Genomic DNA, 10,034 nt, shown 5'->3' on the forward strand with positions numbered 1-10,034 from the left:
AAAAGAGTACTGTCTAAGTGACATAGTTAAGACACATGGGAGTTTAGATTTTTTTTTTTTCCTTAAGGATGGTGGCCCTCCCTTCGTCATCCTATGTAGTGGTCTATATGTGGGTTCATAATTACTATTATTTTAGGGCATTTAGCCAACATTTTGATTTGAAACTATGCAAACTTTGTTAGTTTATGCAAGTATTTACCATTTGTTTGACTATTCTTGAGAGTAGTATGTGGATGAGATATTATAAGGTAATTTTAATATGGTTTATTTATTTTCTTTGACAACTAGTTTGCTACAATACCAAACTTTTTCAAATATTTATATGTATGGTTGTGTCTAAGGTATATTTGGTCAAGTAAATTTTAATTTTCAAAGGAGATATTTTACATATGTAAATAAATATATTTGTGTCCTCATATATATATATATATATTATATATATATATATATATTAAATTCATACTTAAAAAAGAATTTCTTAATTATGTTTCAAATCCAAAGAATAAAAATAAAACAAACATAGTGGATTAGTCTCACACATGACTAACTAAATTTGAATGTATAAAAAAAATCGTTCACTTCTAATATCTTATTTATCTCGAACAAGAATATTTTCAAATATAGATATTTATGGAGTATAAAACAAAATTATTATTAAGTTTAAGACAATTTACCTTTAATTTTAGAAACAATTAGTGTTAAGTTTAAGACAATCTATTTTTAACTTTAGTAATAATAAAAACATGTGAGAACATATATGAGTGATAAGGTGGCTTATTAGTAAAGTAGAAGAGAAAGGAGGGAGAGGTTGTGAATTCAATTCTCTCATTAACATTTGGGAGATAAAATGTGGATTTGGAAGGAAAGTTGAGAGAGGTTGTGTGCTTATATATGTATGTTTGCAAGTTTATATTTAATAACAAAGTTTAATTTGATACATTTTTATTAGATCATTCTATCATTGAATTTGAAATGTAAATGTGTATATTATCAAGTAGATGAGATTTATGTAGTCCTTGAATGTTTTGGTTATTTTGTAAGAATGTTTAGACACTATTTGAAATTAGTATATATTTTTATTGAATTGAATGTTTGATTTCAATTGAATTAAGACAGAGGAAAGATTTTTTTACTAATAATGAAAGATATGTTTTATTAAATAAGAGAAACATTTCTCGAGTTCCATTCACAGTCAAACTAAGTTTTTCTTAGTAATGTTGTTCAAGTGAATAGAGTATCACTTAAATGACTTGCAACTAGTTTATTAGAGCATTATCACTCAAGTGTCAATTAGGTCATTCAAACAATAAATTCTCTCATTCAAGTCATAATTTATAGTTTGAGTAAGAGATCAAGTACACTTTTTCTCCTTTGAGAGAGTTAGGACTCTTTAAATACTCATTTAATGTTGAAGCTTGAAAAAGCCAAAATCATTTTTCTCCTTTTAAAGTGTGAAAAATCAATTGTTATGGAGTCATCGTTGATTTTTTTTTTCTTCTAATTAAATATTACTCTAATTTTGGAGTAAACTTAAGCAATATCCTTAATCACTCAAATGTCTCAACTTGAGTGATGGAGAGTCAATATTAAATCTCTCTCTTTTGAAGGAATGTTGCTTAAACCTTTCTGATTTCAAAAGGTGATATTTTAAGTTTTGAAAATTATTATTTTGAGATGATAATGAATGAGTGATTTGTAATATATCCATATTGGTGAAAAATTTATATATAATTAAATGCAAGGATCGATGGATGAGAAATATAAAAAAAAAACACCTGTGATAGTATTGTTTTTTTATTGGATATATTTTTGTAATGTTTAGTATTGGAGCACAATAAGGAAAGATGATATTTTTACTTTACTTATAGTCTAAATCAAATAGATTAATTAATATATTTGGTTGTGAGAAATTGTAAAGAGATTATTATAGTAAATTTTAAATTGAAATACCTTGACTACATTGAACTATTGAATTGTGATAACAAGCTTTAATATGGTTAAATGTTAACATCTATCTTAATATGCGATTTTTAAAAAGGTTGTAGTACCTTGATTAATAGATTAAACAAGAGATGAGTTTTAGAATGTTATTTCCTTTTCTAGTGTTGTGAAGATAAAGATGATATGAATGTCTAATGAATTATAAATACTTCATTACATATGCTATATATACGTATTTTTGAGTTATGGTTTATTGAATTTAAATTAATTAACCTTGGTGTGGTATTCGGTTTGTGATATGCTATAATCATACTTAGTATGAAATAGGTGATAGTACAAGTTCAAGATAGCATATAAAAAAATATTAGAGGATAAAATCGAAAAAGTTTATGATGTTTTAAAAGACAATAGTTTATTATTTTGTTTTATTGTATAAACTCATGTAAATTCATCAACACAGATAGTACAAACTACCTATTATTCTAACTTAACATATCATTTATCATCACATATCTCAACATATATCTTTACATACATATACACTTATAAGAATTACACATTACATCTTTCAAGTTCGAAGTATTATCTTATTCATTTTCTATTATATATGTTTTATGATATTTAAAAAGTCTAAATACAATATTTATAATTATACACTCATATAAAGTTAGTTCTTATCTTGTTGACTTCAAGATTAAGTTCAATTGTTAAATATACGTACCTAAAATAAAGTAGATGATAATTTTTTTTAAACAATTAAATCTAAAAATATTGAATTACCTCCTTACCTATAACATTAATCATTTCAATTTACAATTATTAACTATTATAAGAATCCTCAATCTTAATTTTCTCCTTCGATCCAAAACACATTATATAAATAAAATCCTAAATAGTGGAATTACATACCACAAATCAATAATTGAATATAAATAATAAAAAGGTTTAATTGCTTCCTTTGTCCCCAGTTTGGTTGAATTGTGTCAAATTCATCCTCATTTTTAAAAAAGTTTCATTGTCATCCTCACGTGGTGTAAAAGTTTCATTGTCGTCCTCACGTGGTGTAAAAGTGTCAATTGAATCCAAACATAGAAAAAATTTGTGTCAAAGTAGTCATTTTCCTATATATCTGTGTCTTCCTTTCATACAATCAAGTACAGATATTCATTTTACCTTATCCAATTTAAGGCTTTTCATAGCTCCAGAGAAGTGACATATGAAAGGAAGACACAGAGATATAGGAAAAATGACTACTTTGACACAAATTTTTTCTATGTTTGGATTCAATTGACACTTTTATACCACGTGAGGACGACAATGAAACTTTTTTAAAAATGAGGATGAATTTGACACAATTCAACCAAACTGGGGACAAAGGAAGCAATTAAACCTAATAAAAAATTATCATAGCACTCAACAAAAAGCATGTTGAGACTCTCCGTACTAATAAGCCTAAAAGCACATATAACATTTGGTGAAACTCTAGAAGTTGTCTCTCTATCCATAGTTCTTAAAAGCATTCATAAATGACATATTCATCACTCTCTCTCTCTCTTTTATCTTGAATGAAATTACATTACATTCACTCAATAATCTAAAAGTCGTTCTTCAAAATCTCTCATGTCCTCTTTCCTAAGTTTCTCTCAAGCGTTATAAATGAAACAGATAGAAAAAAGAAGAGTTAACTCTTATTTATAGAATTATGGGTGACCTAGAGTTAGACTTTCAAATGTGAGGCTTTATTAGTTGTTAATTCTTTTTCCTCACTCTAAGTTGAATCTTATTTTATTTTATAATTCCAATTAAATAAATTTCATTATTCAAAATAAATAAGTCTTATGTTTTTATTTTAAGAAAAACAAGATGTGACATGTAAAGATTTATTTGAGTGAAATATAAAGTGTTATTGTATTTCGAGTTAAGTAATGACATATAAAGAAATTTATAAATTATTAATTTTACCGAAACTTTAGAAATTATTAATTTTACCAAGGTTGAGGTGTTAATACATGTATTCCTCACTTAAGAAAATTCTTTTTGCTTGTGTGAGAAAAAAATTGACCCTCAAATCTACAACACTACACTCAAGCTATAAATTTTTATTCAAACAAGAAATTCTCCCTCAAAGATACATTCTAGAGAAATAATATTTTTAATTAAGATATGTCGCTCAATCAAGATTGTGTGTTGAATTTATGTAATGAAACCATTACATAATAATAAAATAAAAGAAGCCTTGATAAATAAATGTATATAAGTTTTAATTAAAAATGTATGTGTTTAGATAGAAGATGATTATCAAACAGATTAATCTGATATACATATAGGAATAAAATGAGTATGAGTATTATTTCGATTTTAAGTTTGTTAAGTGATATTGTTAGAATCAATTCATTTAATATATTGTCCGTTTTGGAGTCTTGTCTATCACAATTTTGTTCTTAAAATGTGATTCGAAAGGTAAAAAGATGAAGGGTATATAAATTGTGATTGACCACAATTCCTAAATAATGTAAGACTATTGAGAGTCGTAAGAACATAAGCCTTAATTGAGGTTTAACGAAAGTGTTTTGTTATTCCCTTAAGAAACCTAATGTTCCATTATTGATCCCATGATGCACGCCGGTGTTCCGATCCTAAGTCCGTTGAGTGACATTATTAGGATTAATCACTATACATTTAATATATTGTTTATTTTGGATTATGAGTGTGGTAACCTTGTCCGTTACGATTTTGTACTTAAAGGATGTATCAGAGAGAATTGAAGATGAAAAAAATATAAATTATGTTTAACATCCACTCTTAAAAGGATATTGGATTATTGAGTGTTGTAGAAACAAGTATGATGAAATATTTAAACTTATTTATTACAATCATATAAATAAATATCATATAAGAAAAACTAAAAAAAAAATTCTTATAAATTATTTTAGGATAAAAAAATAGCACACGTATGGAAGAAATTATTCTATCATAAATTATCATATATTTATATACACAGACAATTCAACGATAAGTTATTTTAAGACAGATATAACTAGGTAATCAACAAGCACATCATCGTATAAGTCTTTAGGTATCTGTTTACACTTTTTTGTAATCTATATTTTAATATTGTCTTCAACCCCTAATGTGAAATAATATTCATCTTAGAGATATGAGCAAAGAGATACCTGCAAGAAAAATCCTTTAATGTGATAATGACATGATATGGAAAACTACTTTATTTTAAAACAAATTAATGTCATTATGTTTTCAGCGCTAACCTACTTTAGTAATATTTATATACATGTTAAATTATTGGTTAGGTGATTTTAGAACTTGCATTATAAGTTAAACTATATTTTATCTTTTTGTAATTTTGCACACATGTATATTCTTTCTATCACTAAACTCGCTTTTTTTATGTAGCCTTCGTTTCAATTACAATATACAATATATATATATATATATATATATATATATATATATATATATATATATATATATATATATATATATATATATATATATATATATATATATTATATATAGTTTTACTAGTGATTATATCTTAGTTTAAGTTTTAGGGTTTTAATTAACCTATTATTTACATATAGTTTCACTTCTTTCGTGCATAAAAATTTGCAGAAAGTTCCAACAGGTTTTTTTGAGCGAAAAATCCACCATTTATTTTTCTGCAGCTCATAATCCTCATAAAATGCACAAGAATTTTTCGCAGATTATTTGCTTTCAGAAAAAATAACACTTATCTACTGGTTCACAATGTTACCTGTAATTACAATTTATTTAATTTGTCGAAGTCTAACGATGATACAATATAAAAACAAATAGTGACACGTCAAAAGTCAAGCTTTGTGTTGTATGTGTTGTCCGTATTTGTGGGATAAAACAATGTCTTTAAGATATATAGATATTCATTGAAAATGAAATATAAATATTGATGCTTTCAAATGTTCATTATATCTTGAAATTTACATTTATACATAGATAGTCAACTTTTTTTTGTGTGCGTAGAGTATGTTTTCGTAGTTGAATTAAAGTCTTAATTATTTTAGTACAATAAAGTACAATTGTCATGATAAATAATATTAATCTTTATGCTATGTTTTGTGCACAGTAATAGACTATGAAAGGAAAGAAAAATCTCAGTTTTTATAATCTTTTAGCTGAAACAGACAAAAGGATGAAAAATAATTTTAATATGTGGGCTCATATCATTTTTATCTTCTCCTCAAAAGTGAAAGGAAGAGAAATAAAGAGTGCGTTAAAAAAAACAAATATATCTTTTATTATTTCATTTTTTTTCACATATTTTTATTTCCCTTTAGTTTCTATACAATTAAAATAAAAATAACCAGTTTCATTTTCATTTTCTTCCCTTCCAAATAACTTTAAAAAATGTTTTTATTTTCTTTTTCTTTCACTTTATATATTTACTTCACTCTTTCCACGAAAACCTAATGTAACATTAATAATATTTATAACCAAAAGACAACTTCATAGAACAATTTCCTCCATATGACATTATTTTCTCGGCTTTCAGCTGTTTTACTTTTGTTTTTCTTAAGTTATCTGGTTTATATTAATTAGAAAACCTTGTTCAAAAAGCTAGTAGAAGCATCGCATGAACTATATAATTACTACATCATTTTGTAAATACCGAATTTTGAAACATTTTATTGTGGAGTGGAGATATACTCATCAAATGCTATAGAACAATGTGTCTTTTCATTGTACTTTTTTCAACTAAAAGTAATAAATAGCTAATTTGAAGACTTTGTGCAGTAATGTATAATAGTTACTTTCAACTTTTCTTTAAATGCTATTAATCCGTTATTAGTTATTGACCAATTCAACATTAAAATAAATTGTATAATAGAGATGCCTAATTCAACTCTTACAGCATCGCTATGCATGCCATAATTCATAGGGTGTACTTCAATAATAAGATATGTTATATTAAAAAATCAGTAAGAAACAAATTCAAACATAAAATATAGGTTTGGAATTATCATAAAAAATAAAAATAAAAAACACTCATACGAAGGCTTGACCAAGTGTCTCATACTATCTAGAAAAGAAACGTCCGTACAGTTAAGAATATTCTTTCTCACCTACTTCAAGATAACAATAAGAGGAAAAATGTAAGCTAATAATTTTAAAACATTTTTTGTTAATTAATTTAGTGATATAAGACGTTACAACATGGTATTATATAGTTTCAAAAGATAGTATTAAGTTCAGATTAAGATACTTACACTAATCATATATTTTTAATATGTTTCACGACTATAACATTTCTTATATAAATATAATTTAGCAGTGTGGTAAAATGATCTCAAACTTTTCATTTACGTGACTTAGGTTATTGGTAAAGTATATATCTTATTGAATCTTCTTACTTAATATCACTCTATACTTAATCGATTTTGTAATGTGTCCTTAATTACTAATTTTTCGTGTTATATTATAAACAATTCATCTTAATGAATTACTTTCCATAATAAAATCTCATAGTACATATAAACATATTCAATATGAATGTTAATATATTTTACAACAAAGCTCTTTCAATTATAAAATTAAATAATTAAAATAAATGTTAGTCTAATATCCAAACCTAAATAATTAAAATAAATTCTAAGTAGACTAAAAATGTATTATACTTTTATGAAGTGTCAAATAACATCTAAAAACATTTTAAGATAACAAAAAATATATATATCTTTCTAGCAATAAGAATATCGACAGAACCAAGCATGACTAGATTGTTCTTAACTTGTAGCAAGTTCTTTTTTTCACACTATAATTATTTACAAAATAATTAGTCATTGTTCAAGATTTCAACTCTTTAAAACTAAATAACTGTAGGTGGATTTTTTTTTTCTCTTTAGATTCAGTTGTCGGTCTAGTAGTGATTCTAACAGTGACAAATACAGAAAAAAAAAAAACTTATAAATTTGTTGAAGAGAGTTTAAGGTGTGATCTAAACTAGCATTAAGGTTGGTGACAATAATAATGTCTACCTGCTCATATTTAAAAACAATATAATTTCACTGAAGCCAAATTGATCGTATTTGATCAACATTTTTTTGTATTTCATTATTCATAGATAATTACATTCTGACAATTTGATTAGTAACAACTTGTCAGAAGCAGTCAACATGCAAATTGTTATATTAAATTTCATATACTTACGTTGGATTGCATTAAATTAACCTTCTCACATGACCCATCAGTATTTTTACAATTCTTAGTTGAGGGAAATGATACTGGTTATTTTCGCTTATAGGTATCGGTTCTGCAACCGAGGTATATACAGGCGAGATAAAAAATGATAAGCTTTTTGTCTCAGTTCTGAACCGAATAAAAAAGGGGTAGGTTTTCACCTCGGTTCCTTCTGAACCAAGGCAGTATCTTAGACTTTACTGCCTCGGTTAGGACCCTAACCGAGGTAGTAAAGTATTTTTTATTTTATTTTTTTAACGTTCGGTTTCGACAACTTTTCTGCCTTTCGAGAGACTGATCGATTGTGACCTGTGTCCACATTTTCCGCCTCTCGCGAGACCGATCGGTTGTGACCTGCATCCACCGTCTAGGTTGCTTTTTCGCTTGCACTGTCGAGAAGCTTGACATCGGACCACCACCCAACAACCGTGCCACCAATCTTCAACACTCCATTCTCACATCGGACCACCACCCAACAACAGTGCCACCTTTACCAGACCACCACACAAAGTCTTCTTCTCCAACTCACGCAACCATCAACAATCCTCACGGACCAGAACAGTGCGAACGGATCCTCAAAAAGAAATTCCCCAAACTCAAAATCCTAAGTTTCTCAAACTGAACTTTAACCCCAATATCGCAACAATATCGAGCTAACAAGAACAACAACACCAATGGCGGATGAAGAACGGTCCCAACCACGACAGTGGTGCACCTGGCAATGGCGACGGCGGCAATGGTGCAGCTTAGAGAGCAGGCAACCTAAAAAGAAATGGAGGTGGATGCTTCGTTCACAAAACGCAGGCAGTGAGATGGAAGCACCGACGAAGGCAGCATCGGCGACACCAATGACGTGACAACAATGGAGGTGGCAGCAATGAACGCCGGTGGCGACGACCCACGACAACGGAGCGACAAAGGTACAAGGTCACAAGAATTGCGAGATATGAGCGAGTCCTCACGAGGGAGGAGCGAAGGAGGCGGTCCAACAGCGACCACAGAGGCGGGGCGAGAACGACGAGGGAGGCGTGACGAACGCGGAGGGGGAGGCGCGACGAACGCGGAGGGGGAGGCGCGAACAGTGGGAGAATAGTGTTTTCTTAGAGGAAGAAGAGAGATAACTGTTTGCAAAAGTGGAGGTGTAGTGCCAGAAATGCTCTACTACCTCGATGTCGTTCGGTAAACTACTGTCTCGGTTCTGCAAACAAGCGAGGTCGTTCGGTCTGTACAGGACTAAATGCCTCAGTTAGGTGCTCAACCAAGACTGTTAGGTCAACTACTGCCTCGGTTCTGCAAATAAGCGAGGTCGTTCGGTCCACCCAGAAAGGGTTATATGCCTCGGTCACTCAAACAATCGAGACATTATTGTCTTTAGGCATCGGTTCATCAATAACTGAGACATATAAGATGATTAAAATTGCGATATTGCCACCACGTTTTGAAACCGAAGCGTCATATGCGAGTTAAAATACGTTTTTTTTACTAGTGTGTGCTCGTTATATCGAATTTAATATAAAATGGTATGGTGGTTTGAAATAAATTATAGCAAAAGTCCATTATAATACACGTTACATGAGTTCAATGGTTATATTTTACATTGCATTAAAATAAATCGTGATTTGGATACCGATTATTATCAACTGCCATAAATATTTTCTTTTTTTTTTCATTGATTTCATATGTTGATCCTACTAATGGGTTTAAGTAATAGTAAAATGGAAGAGATTTAATTTGACATTCAAAAGCAACGTTTTCACACTTTTATATTTTTAAAAGTTTTATTGTAATAATTTGATTATTTAAAATTAGAAAGAATTACATTTAAAATCAGATAATTTTGTTTTATATTTTCTTCTCAATTC

The sequence above is a fragment of the Vigna umbellata genome, chromosome 4, assembly GCF_029865625.1.
Source record: "Vigna umbellata cultivar VRB3 chromosome 4, Vumbellata_1.0, whole genome shotgun sequence".
In the NCBI taxonomy this organism is placed as follows: domain Eukaryota; kingdom Viridiplantae; phylum Streptophyta; class Magnoliopsida; order Fabales; family Fabaceae; genus Vigna; species Vigna umbellata.